Source organism: Phodopus roborovskii, unplaced genomic scaffold (assembly GCF_943737965.1).
Source record: "Phodopus roborovskii unplaced genomic scaffold, PHOROB, whole genome shotgun sequence".
Lineage (NCBI taxonomy): Eukaryota > Metazoa > Chordata > Mammalia > Rodentia > Cricetidae > Phodopus > Phodopus roborovskii.
Window position 1 is genome coordinate 22,020,165 of NW_026125059.1, and position 13,231 is coordinate 22,033,395.

At 41.2% G+C, this 13,231-nt stretch overlaps 1 protein-coding gene across 1 annotated transcript in view; it reads left to right on the plus strand.

Annotated features, from left to right (window-relative positions):
* The first annotated feature begins 3,698 nt into the window (after nt 1-3,698).
* Cpne1 (copine 1) overlaps nt 3,699-13,231 on the plus strand; it is a 37,817-nt gene continuing 28,284 nt past the window's right edge. The window contains exon 1 of the mRNA XM_051188239.1: nt 3,699-3,722. The gene's annotated coding sequence lies outside the window, so the exon portion shown is untranslated. The remainder of the gene's footprint in view (nt 3,723-13,231) is intronic.

A 13,231-nucleotide genomic window follows, 5' to 3' on the forward strand; every position in this document is an offset into this window, starting at 1 on the left:
GATGGGCCGATGGGAGAGCCCCGCAACACAAACACCAAAACCAGGAGATGCAACAAGCAAGAAGTGTTTATTGAACAAGTGCACTTGGGTGACAGCAATCTTGGGGAAAGCTGCACATACCCCTAAAGGGTCAGGCTCTCTTTTTATAGAGAAAGACCTCAATCAGCATACATGCATGGGGCACAAGGTGATTGATTACAAAGTATGATCTTATGTTTGAGAGACCACCCAGGTATGACCTGTTCTTATTCAAAGGATAAACCATAGAATGACTTGGAAAGTCCCCAGATTGTCCATTGGACAGGAGTGACCCAAACAGGGTTGTTCATCTGGAATCATTTGTTCCAGGGTTGGGGGCCTATTTCCTTGTTGTGGGCCAAGACCTGTGAGAAACTTTTTTCATACTCTGGCTTATCTTGGCTGTAACTAGCCCTATTTAACAAGATCAGTCTAGCATATAACCACTGTAAGACACTCAGAACCCAAGTAAAAAAAGCCAGTGTGGCGGCTTGAGCCTTCACCCTAGTGCTAGGAAAGAAAGGGGAAATAATAGGATCCCTTCAGTTTGCAGACCAACCAAAAAAAAAAAAAAAAAAAAAAAAAAAAAAACCAAACTGGCAAGCTCCTTCAGTGAACCTCACCGAGAGGCCTTGTCTTTAAAAGTTGTTATGCCAGGTTCTAGAAACCCCAAACAGACCACCACAAGAAGCAGACTCTCTGATGCAGAAGCAAAGGTTTCTTTATTGTTCAACCTGGCAGAGACCTCTACTCTTTTGAGAATGAAAGGTGCCTGCCAACAACTGAGGGAGGTTTCCACAGGAAAAGACCACAAGGCTGAGAGCCACAATATTACCAAGTTTCCATGGTTACTCAAGGTTGTTACATAAAGTACTAAGTAAAGCAATAACTATATATTTAAGCAAGATACATTTAAGCAAGATAGGGGAGGAGCATGGGGTCATGAGTTTGTTTATCCCCTGGGCTGGGGGATTTTTACAATCAACAATTTATGGTTATCTGGTTTTCTCTAGGACAAAGGAATGTTGTTGACACAGCTGGTGGTGAGCTAACTCCCTTTCTCTGAGAGCTGGATTCAGGCTCCTAGTCACATACTCCCCATTAGAGGATCAAGTTCTCTTTATCATTATAAATTCCCTTTTTCTCCAGGCATTTGTGGTCCATGACTTTAATCCCAGCATTTGGGAGGCAGAGGCAGGCCGATCTCTGTGAGTTCAAGGGAGGCCAGCACGGTCTATAGTGTGAGTTTCAGGACAGTCTCCAAAGTTACAGAGAAACCTTGTCTGCCCCCACCCCCCCTCAAAAGGTAGAGCAGGACTAAGGAAGGTACCTGATGCTGACTAGCCTCCTTACACATGTACACACAGACACACACAAACCAACAAGGTGTGGATCGAGGTGTAGTGAGAAAGCTTAGTTTTGTGGTTGTTTTTCCGAAACAGGGTTTCTCTGTATTGTTTTGGAGCCTGTCCTGGAACTCACTCTGTAGACCAGGCTGGCCTTGAGAGATCACCTGCCTCTGCTGCCTCCCGAGTTATGAGATTAAAGGCGTGTACAGCCACCACTCAGTTTAGGCTCCGATTTTGTTAGTAAATTGATGCTTCACTTTCTGACTTAGAAGACTAGATCCATGACAGAGAGACTTTCATTAACGTTCAGGATATAGGGCTGGGAATATAGCTCAGCAGCAGAGTATATATTGATTTAGCAAATGCCAGCCTCAAGTTCAATCCCAGGTCTTTAACAAAAAGACACAAAATACAAAAAACTGGGTATGGTGGGACAGGCCTTAACCTCAACCCTTGGGAGTTTGAGGCAAAGTGATCAGAAATTCAAGGACATCCTGGACTGCATAATTGCAGACCAGCCTGAACTGCCTGAGATTGTGTGTCAAGGCAACACAATCTCTGATCCACCAACAAGAAAAAGATACAGGGTACAGTTAGGGAGAAGGAAGTGGAGTGATGGGGATTGATGAAGACTAGGTCCATAGTAACCTGAGAATAGTTTTTTTCTTTGTAACAAGACAATATTAAAATATATTTTATGGGGGCTGGAGAGAGTGTTCAGTGGTTAAGAACATTAGGTGCTCTTCCAGAAAACCCAGGTTCAATTCCCAGAACCCAGATGGCAGTTTACAACTATCTGTAACTCCTGTTCCAGGGGATTTGACATACACAGGCATACATGTATGTAAAACACTAATCAATGTTCATAAAAAATAAATAAATAATTTTATTTTTGCTTTTTCAAGACAGGGTTTCTTTGTAGCTTTTGAGCCTGCTTGGAATTCGCTCTGTGACCAGGCTGGCCTTAAACTCACAGAGATCCACCTGCCTCTGCCTCCCTCCTGAGTGCTGGGATTACAGGTGTGCTCCACCACCACCCAGATAAATAATTTATTTTTTAAAAAATGTATTTTAAACTGGATGCTGCTGGCACATACCTTTAATCCTCGAACTTGGGAAGCAGAAGCAGGTGGATCTCTGAGAGTTTGAGGCCAGCCTTGTCACAGAAAGAGTTCCAAGACAGGCTCCAAAGCAATATAGAGAAACCCTGTCTCGAAACAAAACAAAAAAATATATTTTATGTATAAATTAGGGCAAACAAAGATTCCTGAACCGAAATTTCATTCAGTTTTGCTTGCTTTGAGACAAGTTCTCAAGTAGCTTAGGATGGCCCCATACTTTCTATATAACAGATGACAACCAGGAGAAGAAAAAAAATGTATTGAAAGTTTTTATTTGTTTTTGTGTGGGCACCTTCCCACCACAGTACGTTGGTGGCAGTCAATGGATACAGAACAGTTAGGGGGAGATGATTCTCCCACCTTGTGCGGCCTAGAAATTAAGCTCTGATCATCAGCCTTTGCAATAGAGGTCACCTGTTGTAGCAGGCTCCAAATTCTCCTGCCTCACTTCCTATGTAATGGAATTACAGGTGAGTACCACCACTTTTGCTTATATTGTGCCTAAGGCAAACCTGGAGCTTCATGAATGCTACTCCCACATGCTACTGCCTGCTACATCCCAGCCCTCGGGAAAATATACTATGTAGCCCTGACACTCCCTTTGTAGACTGGGTAGCCTGGAATTTACAGAGATCTGCCTGCCTCTGCCTCTGATTCGTTGTGACTAAGAGTATGAGCCGCCACACCTAGCCCTATAAATATTTTTGAGACAGGGTCTGGTGCAGACCAGGACTCCTTGGATAATCAAACACTGGGGAATATGTGAGCACAGTAGGTAGGTTGAACATTTTTTTTTTTTGTTTTTGTTTTTTGAGAAAGGGTTTCTCTGTGTAACAGCCCTGGCTGTCTTAGAACTCTTTGAAGTTCTAAGGTCAGGCTGACCTTCAATTTTATTTGTTTATTTATTTGTTTATTTATTTATTTTTGGTTTTTCGAGACAAGGTTTATCTGTATTGCTTTGGAAGCTGTCCTGGAACTTGCTAGGTAGACCAGGTTAGCACTCGGAAGGCAGAGGCAGGAAGATCGCTGTGAGTTCGAGGATAGCCTGGTCTTCTACAAGAGATAGTTCCAGGACAGCTTCACCTGCAACTTACTAGGTTTCCCCTTCCTCCCCTCCCCAACTTCAGCGCGCCTGCGTCTCCCACCGGGTGACGTCGGCAGCGCCGCCCCGCCCCCTCCTGGGACGCGGAGCGGCCGAGCGGGCGGGCGGCCATTTTGTGAGGCGGCATCGGAGGTGCTGGCTGCAGTGGGCTCCGGGCAGCCGTTCGGGCTGGGGCTGTCGGCCGCGGGGCTGAGGCTCTCGCGCGGGGGGTAACTCGGGTCTGGGTTCTGGTGCCGCGCAAGCTCTCCCCGGTAAGACTCCCGCAGCCCCGAAACGGGCGGGGCTGTGCGGGGCTCGAGCCGCCTCCTCGGTGCCTCGGGGCGGGGCCTTCCCAGGCCTCGGAGCCCGCGGCCGCGAGCACCCTACACAAAGGGTCGCGGCGAGGCTGCGGGGGTCCTGGGCTGCCGCTTACACTCTGCGGCCTCCGAGGATGCGAGAGGTGGAGCCGGCGTGCCGAAGTGGGCACCAGGCCGTAGCCGAGACGCCCCGGTGGTCTTGCGAGGGCGATCGGCCAGTACTGGGTGGCCCCCGCGGCCTGCGAACTACCGGGGCGTGGGGGTTGCGATGAAAACGCTTGCACGCACACTGGGGGAAGGTTTCTTGGGCTTCAGACGGGGCCGAGGTTTTAACTCCCATCTCTGCCCCAAAGTGACTATCTTCCAGTGCTGTGACTAGCAAAGGGGACCACAGGAGGGACAGACACCTAGGAGGAGGAAGTTCTGGAAGGCCTGGAACCCGCCACATTCAGGACCTGAAGGTGCCGCGGTTGCAGCGAAGTGCTTTCTATGTTCAGCGTTAAGAAGGGTCTTACTAGGAAGCGTAGGGGATCTGGAGCCGCCCTGTATCTAAGGAAGGACTGCAGCAAGGATGGCAGGTTCTTGGTACCCAAATAGGGAAGGGGCTGCTAGCTGCAGCGCCTTTACTGCACCTTTGCGGGGAGGAGCTACAGGGAGGAAGAAGGGGGGTGCCTTAGCTGTCTGAAGGTTGGCGGCGCTAGTTTGCAGCCTCATCAACTAGATGGGGAGGCCTTTAAGAATCTACAGGTTAGTGGTGAGGTATGGAGTAAGGTAGCGGGTTTGGATGCCGGTTGGTGAGTGGTGGACTCGTGTGTGTGTGTGTGTGTGTGTTTTATAGTGAAAAAATTTGAAGGATTCCCATGTGGTCTACTCAGGGTTAATTCAGTGCAAAAGATTCATTCATTCTGGTAGATAGTGTTTGTGGAGAATTACAGGCTGGGTTGCTGTATTCTGGGTCCTGAAGACTTCTTGATTCCTAGATTGACAGAGATGACTGAATGTATGCAGTTGGCAGGAATCATCTTGTGTTCTTTAAGATTAAGTTGATGCCAGTCTGCATAACCTGGTAGCCTATTTCTTCAGGCTTCTTGGATAGTTGGAAATGTAAATTTTGATGAACTTCAGTCTCAGAAGAAACAAAAAATTGTTTGGGACCTTGTTGACCAGTGTGTGCTGTTTCAGTGTTAAGAGCATTTGCAGTTGAAAAAAAAATTCTACAAAAATCTTTATTAAAATGAGTAGAAATATAAAACTGATGTGCTTGTTTTTGAAATTTGTTACTTTTGTTGAGACTGAGACTTGAATTTGGTGGCAAGTGATTGTTGGACATTTTTTTTCTAAGGATATTAAAAATTGGAAGAACTGTTCACATACTTTTCCTAATGTAATTTTTGAGGGAAATTAAATGTTTGTGTTTAGGTGAGTTCACAAGGCTGTGTTTATTGGGTAGTTTACCAAAACGTGTTAAATTTTTGTATCACCGATTGCTTGGTTAAAAGTTGTTCACTGGGTTGTAATGAATAATTTTAATTTTATGTTTAAGTCTGCTAGGTGAGTATGTGACACCTTGAAACCACTGGTGGTTACTGTTCTAGTCTACTAGCAATACACTTTAGAGTTCTTTTTCTCTTTTTGTGACGTGTTGAATGTTTTGATTGACTGCATATTGAAAGTTTTGGACTTCCTGTTACTATCTTTAGGTGTAAAACTTCATTTTATACTTCTGTTTTTGCTGTGGGCCAGATATTGGAACCCAGTACTGATACTGATATAGTCTTGCTCCTGTTTGCAGAAAACCACTCCACTGTTTGATGGACGTTTGGTTGTTTTTTTTTTTTTTTGTTTGTTCCTCATTGGAGATAGGATCTTGTTAGGTAGCTTAGGCTAGCATTGAACTATTGGGTTTCTGGAGTCACTGGGATAATAGTTGGCTGTCAATATTTAGTTTGAATAAGTGATTTCTTATGAAAATCTTAGTAATTGGTTGCACAATGTATATACATTTAGATTTAATTTCCTTAAAATGCAGAGTTCAGTTTAAAAATCTAATGCCTAACCTACTTTTTTTATTGTGTGGGTGTTTTGCCTACATGTTTCATGTTCATGCTTGGTGACCCCAGAGGCCACAAGAGGGTGTTAGATCTCCTGGAACTGGAGTTATAGATGGTTGGGAGCTGCCGTGTGGGAATTGAACCTGGGTCCTCTGGTAGAGCAGCCAGAGATTTTAACCACTGAGCAGTCTCACCAGCCCTAATCTACATATTCTTAATTAATAAAACTCACAAAAGTGAATGCTTGAGAAAAGTTTTAGGTTAGACTATACAGAAAAAATAATAGAGAAGTTTTAGGTTAGACTACACAGAAAAAATAATTTCACTTGTAGTTCTAATGAACACTTTCATTACCAACCACTGCGTTTGGTCTACAGTTTTAAGTTTAAAGCCATAGTAAAGTAGGTATGTGGTTAGTTAGGCTAGAAGCAATATTTTTGTTTTGAAGTATAAATGAATTAAAAAGGACATTTTTGTTGGTATCAATAATATATCTTTTTGGCAGGAGGGACATCTTATTTCAAATGTCTTGATTTACTGTTTCTGAGTACTAAATGGGAAGTTAATGTGCAAATTCAGCATTACACATTTAATCAGAAGAATGTGTTCATTAGAATGTTCCAGGATCTGAAATGTATTTTATTTGGTGATTGGGGGGGAGACAAACCAAAGGAGATAAAGTATGGTTTCATGGTGTCTATGATGTGATTACTCTGCAATAACATTGTACCTGTTGTAATAGAAACTTTGTTGCTGGTTTCTGAGGTGAATATTTAAGGGGTTGCTGGAGTTTCCTTTGTAAAGATTGTGACTGAACAAAGTGAAAATTTGCTTCTCAGTGTTTATTGCCAGATGAAGAGTGGAAAACCTGGAAGTTTTGTTTATGCCTTTTCTTCATGATGAAAAGGTTTTTTGATGGACATTTTTACCTTGACGTTTCAAATATTGGAATGGCTGGTAAAGTTTATCTTGTCATAATATGCAAATAGTTTTGTATCTGGTGTCTGTTGTATTGAAGCAACATCTGTTAGGAAATGAAGTGAAAAATACACTAAATAAGCTTGTTTTTTTTAGGTCTTTTAAACTAGATCAATGTATCATTGGCAAACCAGGGTCTATTTTCCCTTGCCTGTCTCTCTATATATAGATAAAATCTGTACATTTATGAGATAAGAGTCTCTGTGTTGTCCAGACCAACTTTAAACTCTCTGCCTCCTAAATGCTAGACTAGCAATGGATGTGAACATTGTCTAGCTACAGTACCTATCTTTATTTATCTTTTGGAGACAGGGTCTCCCTGTGTGGCCCTGCCTATCAAACTCCTTCTGTAGACAAGATTGGCCTGGAACTCTAGAGATCCACCTGACTCTTGTCTCTGAGATTTGGGATTAAAGGCATTAGCCACATATGGCTCAATACTGTTTTTTTTTTTTTTTTAATTTTTTATTTTTTGTATAGAATTATTTCACTCATGTCCTTCCAAAGTGCACCAGATATTCAGGTGAGTGGGATAGATTTTAATTAGGAATCCTGTGTTCAGTTAGGCACTAACTGATGTATTCTAGCATATAGGCATAAGCAGGCTTTTGGGAGACAGAGCTACCTCTATTATTTGTGGTCTTGGGGCTGGAGAGATGATATATATATATATCTTCCAGAAGACCAGGGTTCAATTCCCAGAACTTACAAGGCAGCCCAGAGCCTTCGTGCCACCAGTTCCAGGTGATATGACACCCCCTTGCCTCTGCCAGTACTTTGTGCATATGATATATAGGCAGAATATCCATACACATAAAATAATACAAATAATAATTTTTTGAACTAATAAAAATGACTGGCCTTTACAAAGCGAGGAGTTGAAACAAAAGAGCTGCAGTTTTCAGTTTCCTTTTGTCTTACTTGTAAAGGAAGAGCTGTGGTAGGAAAGGTTCTGCAGTTGTGGTATTTGGCCCTGGGGTGTACAATTCTCCTTGGTACAGGAATGCTTCAGATGGTACTTTGTGTGGGGATTGATTCTGTGCTGTAAGTTGAACACAAAAATTGAAGTACACATTTGCTGAGATGGGCTGGGCTTTCAACATTTCTTGATGTAGTAAAAAATTTCCTTATGGGCATAACTGGCTGACCTAAATTTATCCTTCTCATGATGAATGTGGGATGTCTTATGTCCAAAAGTGAGGACAAACATTAACAAACTCAGTTCCCTAATATGTGGGAGATATGCCCCAGGCCCATACCTTCTGTTTTGTTCCTATTTTGTTGTTTTGGAGACAAGATTCTCATTATATCCTGGCTGGACTTGAATTATCTGTCTGTGCTGGCTTTGAACTCAGTATCCTCCTGCCTCTTGGAGCACTGAGTTTATAGGCATATACTACCATACCTTGCTATACCAGACCTTTGGAATTAGAATCTCCCAGTAGGTGTCAGATGTTTAGAAACAGACAAACCAAACCTACCTAGAAAATTACCTTGGTTCTGTAGCTCTTAGGGCTGACCCTTTATGTAGTTAGAGATAAGCATTGCCATAATTGTTCTTGTGGCTTTATTTGAAGCAAACTTTCTGTTTTCTATTTCCCTAGGTACAGCTTTTGGTTTTGTACTTTTGGAGTCAGGTTCTCTGTGTAACCCTGGGTATCCTGCAACTCACTTGTACAACAGGTTGGCCTCAAATCTGGAGCTCTGCCTGCCTCAGTCTCCCAAATATTGGGTTCAAAGGTGTACAGCATCACAACTTTTAAATGAGTTAATTAGGGTCTGTGAGATGGCTCAGTGAGTAAAGGTAATTGCTGTCGATCTTGATCCCCTCGTTTTAATCTCTAGGACCCACATAGAAGGAGAGGACTGACTCCCAAAAGTTGTCCTCTGACCTCCACACACATACATTGTGACTTTTCTGACACACAAAGGAAGGAAATAAATCTAATTAAATGAAGAAAACATAGCTGATCAGGTTGTTCAGAAGGTAAAAGGCTCTTGTTATGCACGTCCCTAGAACCCTCCCCCAAGTTAGAAAGAAAGATTCAAGTCCATGGAGTTGTTCTCTTAACGCCACACAGTTCTGTATGGCACATTTGCACACACATGTATCATGAAGGTGTACACAATGATTTGACAAAGTTTTATATTCAGTTAGATTTGTACATGCTAAAGATTAATGTATATAATTTAGGATTTTAAAAGCTTGGCATTTTTTTGGCAAAACTCATTGTGTAATATTTTGAATTGTTAGAACATATTTGATTTGTCTTCTAGACAAGTTTAGAATAACATGATTTGTTTGTTTGTTTGTTTTTTTGAGATAGGATTTCTCTGTAGCTTTGGGACCTGTCCTGGAACTTGATTTGTAGACCAGTCAGGCTGGCCTTGAACTCAAAGAGATCACCTATCACCTGCCTCTGCCTCCTGAGTGTTGGGATTAAAGTCATGCACCAGTACCTCCCACCATGTTTTACTTTTTGGTGATAAAAATTATTACTGTGGCTTACTTGGTCTCAAAAGAATTTTAACAATGAGTATCATTCAGATAAGTAGTTTTTGTTGGTAATCTTAGTACCAGAAAGTGATAGCATTTTCTCATTCTCTGAAGTTAAAGGTGCCTGTTTGTCTGGGATGGTGGTTCAGTTCATAAATTGTGGAAGCATGTGGATCCTTCAGAGTCCATGTAAAGAAAAAAGAGATGGTGACATCTGTAATCCCAGTGCTCCTGTGAGGCGAGGGGTGGTAGAGACAGTTCTGAGAAATTCAGAGGCCAGCTAGCCTGATGTACTGCAGCTGGAAAACAAGAAAAGAAGCCCTTTCTCAAGGTGAAAGACAAGGACTAAAACCCAAGATGTTCTTCTGACTTTCCCAAGAACACATACCCCTGCAGCCCCCCATTCACATACACAGGGCTTCTTTGTATAGCCCTGGCTGTCCTGGAACTCACTGTAGACCAGGCTGGCTTCAAACAGGGAGATCTCCCTGCTTCTGCCTCCCAAGTGCTGGGAATAAAGGTGTGCACCACCATCATCCCACAGTTTTCTTTTTAGTCACATTTTTAAAAATAGTGGCACATGCTTATAATGCCAGTATGGGTTAGAGTGTGAGCCCTTCTCCCAAAACAAATCAAACTTTGAGTCTTGGTGGCACATGAGAAATGGAGACAGGAGGATTAGTATTTAAGGCTAGTCTCATCTACTTACTGAGTTTGAGACTAGGTTGGAGTGCCTGAGACTTGTCCGCAAAACAAAAATGAACAACTAGTGTATTTGAACCAGAAAGATCACCAGCCTGATTTAAAAAGTAAAATAATAGGGTTGGTAGGATGACTCAACTTGATTCTAAGCCAGATGATCTGAGTTCTAGTCCTAGGACCCACAACTTTCAGAGTTGTGTACCCACATGCATTTTGTGGCAAGCCTATATCTGCACACACATAACATACATGTTGAGCTGAGGATAGAACTCAGTGGTAGAGAGTCTGGGACTGCTTGTACTCTCTTAACCCTCCCCCTCAAAAGGTTAAAACTTAAAAATGCATTTTAAAATGACCTTTTAAATACAATTAGGGCACCTGCATACAGTTTACAGCTGTGTGTAACACCAGTCTCAGAATCTGAAAGCCCTCTCCTGGCCCCTGGGCACTGGCCATGCATATGGTGCACAGACATAAATACATAGATATACCCATACACATTAAAAATAAATGGAAAAATAGTCATTTGGTTGTGAGTTATTAATAAATTCACCAGTTTAGAAGAAATTACTCTGAAAGATAAGTACTCTGCTACCTTGTTTGTGCTTTGGAAAGTATTATATACTAAGATATTTGCTGGAGAAATATTTTGTTTTTAAGACAAGGATTTACTGTTGACTTAGGTTGGACTTAGAACTCAGCATGTAGCTCAGGTTAGTCTCAGACTTGATGCTGAAGTTACAGATATGCTTTAGATAACTTTTTAAACAAGGTTTTTGGAATTATGTTCAAAGAAATCTCAATATGTTGAATATAGTAGAATTCGTGCTTAGAGACAGAAATTGCATTTCAGTTGTATTGTGATCTGTGATAATTTGATGCAAAGGTAATATATTTGAAAGAGTGTTGCAGTGGTTTCTGTGAGTATTCATGAGTTCAGAAGTTGTTATTGTATAAATTTGCTTTTTCATCAGAAGTTTGGTGAAAACTTTAGGAAAATAAGTTGAGGTTGGACATGTTAATAGACTTCTATGGAATTTTCTGGATTGTATAAACATTAAGTGAAATTACCACATGAAGCTGAACTTTACTGTTTTTATATTTATGTTTTGGCTATATGGCATATTTATATAAATACCTGATGGCATATTTGATAGAATGATTCTCAGACTTGAAAGCAATATCAAGTTAAAATGTGTGGGAGTTTGGTATCTCTTTCCTTAGAAAACAACAACTATACATTCTTATGAAGCACTCCGCTTGTGTCAGACTCTCCTTCATAATGTACAGTTGAGTGTGGCCTGTGTGTGTTGTTTTGTTTCCTGCATTGATTTTTTGCCTCCGTTTATTCTCTATTGCAGTCTAAAAGTTGGTTTTAATTGGTTGCCCACAGGATTGACTTGGCCTCTACTTCTTAAGACAATACATCTCTTGTTTTACAAGGTAAGAGATTTTGAATAGAAGGTATATTTTTATGCAAAATATAAAATGAGATGCCTTATTAAGAAATAAAATATAGTAGCTTGTGTGTATGTGTACATGTGTGCTTCTGTGTGTGTGTCTCTGTGTGTTTACTTAGAAGCCTATCTGAGGAATAGGGTGGGATGAATAATTGCCTCCTTTGAGAGTCTGTTTTATTTATATGGATGCATTTCTTATTGCTGGGTAAAAAGTTCCTGCGCCCTCCCTTGTAACATTATAGATGGATGGTAGATTCCAGTGCTTCTTGATATTGGTTATTTATATTCCCTAGGTTTAGATGTTAGGTTTGTAGAGTATGAATTTTAAACCTTAGCAGTTGAATTTAACCTTTTGTTGAAAGGAACAAGCTAGACTGAAGACAGGTTAAAATTTGCTGTTATGCAAATAGATACTTAGTAGCAGAGTAACAGATGCCACTTCATACATTCAAAACTTGTTTCTTGTCAGATAGCTTTAGGAGTAAATCTCGTACTCTGCTTGGTTCAGTTCTCCATCCCTTTTCCACCTGGCAGTCTTAGGCAGATTAGTAATAATTGGAATGTTTTCTTGGGTGCCTAGTACCAACTTTTGGTAAATCTCTTAACAATATGGTTTGGAAATTTACTGAATGTCATTTAGGCTTGTGATTAATCTGTGTTCTTGGGACTATTTCAAGTTCTCATAGTATTCTTCAATTACAAACAAAAGTATCTTTTTCCCAGGTTTTGCATACCTGGTTTACCTATGATGTTTCCTCCATAGAAAGTGATGGAACATGTTTTTGAAGTTGAACAAAGTGCCACCACGATTTTCACTTAAACAGGTTTCTGATTCAGTAAGGAATGTGAATTTGCCTCAGTTCTTTGGAAGTGTTCTGATAAACTTACATTTGGCTGTTCAGTAGAAAATTGAGAAGGTCTATTGGTGGTGATCTTTTTCTTTTCTCTTTTTTAGTTGTGTGTGCATGCACCTGAGAGTGCTGGTGCTCACAATGATAATGTGGAAGTCATAGGGCAGCTTGTGGGAGTCAGTCGTCTCTTTCTACCGTGTAGATCCCAGAGGTCAAACGCAGGTTTTTACTGTCTGAACCATCTTACCAGCTCTCTTTGTTGACTCTTGAAGTCCATACGGAAAAACTCACCCATTCCACCCATTTCTAGTACCCTATGACCTTATAGAATGTTTTTTATTTGCTAGTCCGTCATTCTTGAGTGAATTTGAAGATTGCTTTTATCTTTGTGTATAATTGTGTGAGAAAATCTATGAAGGGGGTGGAGAATATAAGTCAGTTGGTAGAGTATTTACTTAGCAAGCACAGCTTGGCTCAATCTCCAGTATCCCATAAGCTGGGTATTAGGTAGCACATCCTAGCACTAGGGAGGTAAAGGCAGGAGGATCCAGGGTTCTCTGGCTATATAGCTAGTTTAAGAGTAGGCTAGGCTCCAAGAGACCCAGTCTCAAAAAAGGAAGTCAACTTGTATAGTCAAGGAGGAAAGATCAAAGAAACCAGTAAGAATTTTAACAGTGCAGATTTTGTCATGATTTCATTGTGTTGGTTCTGTTTATGGCCTAAGATAAAGTCAGTAGCTCTTAATTGTTTATAAATAAATAGAATGTGATTTGGTTATGTTTGATTTGAAATTTCTTCAGGTATAG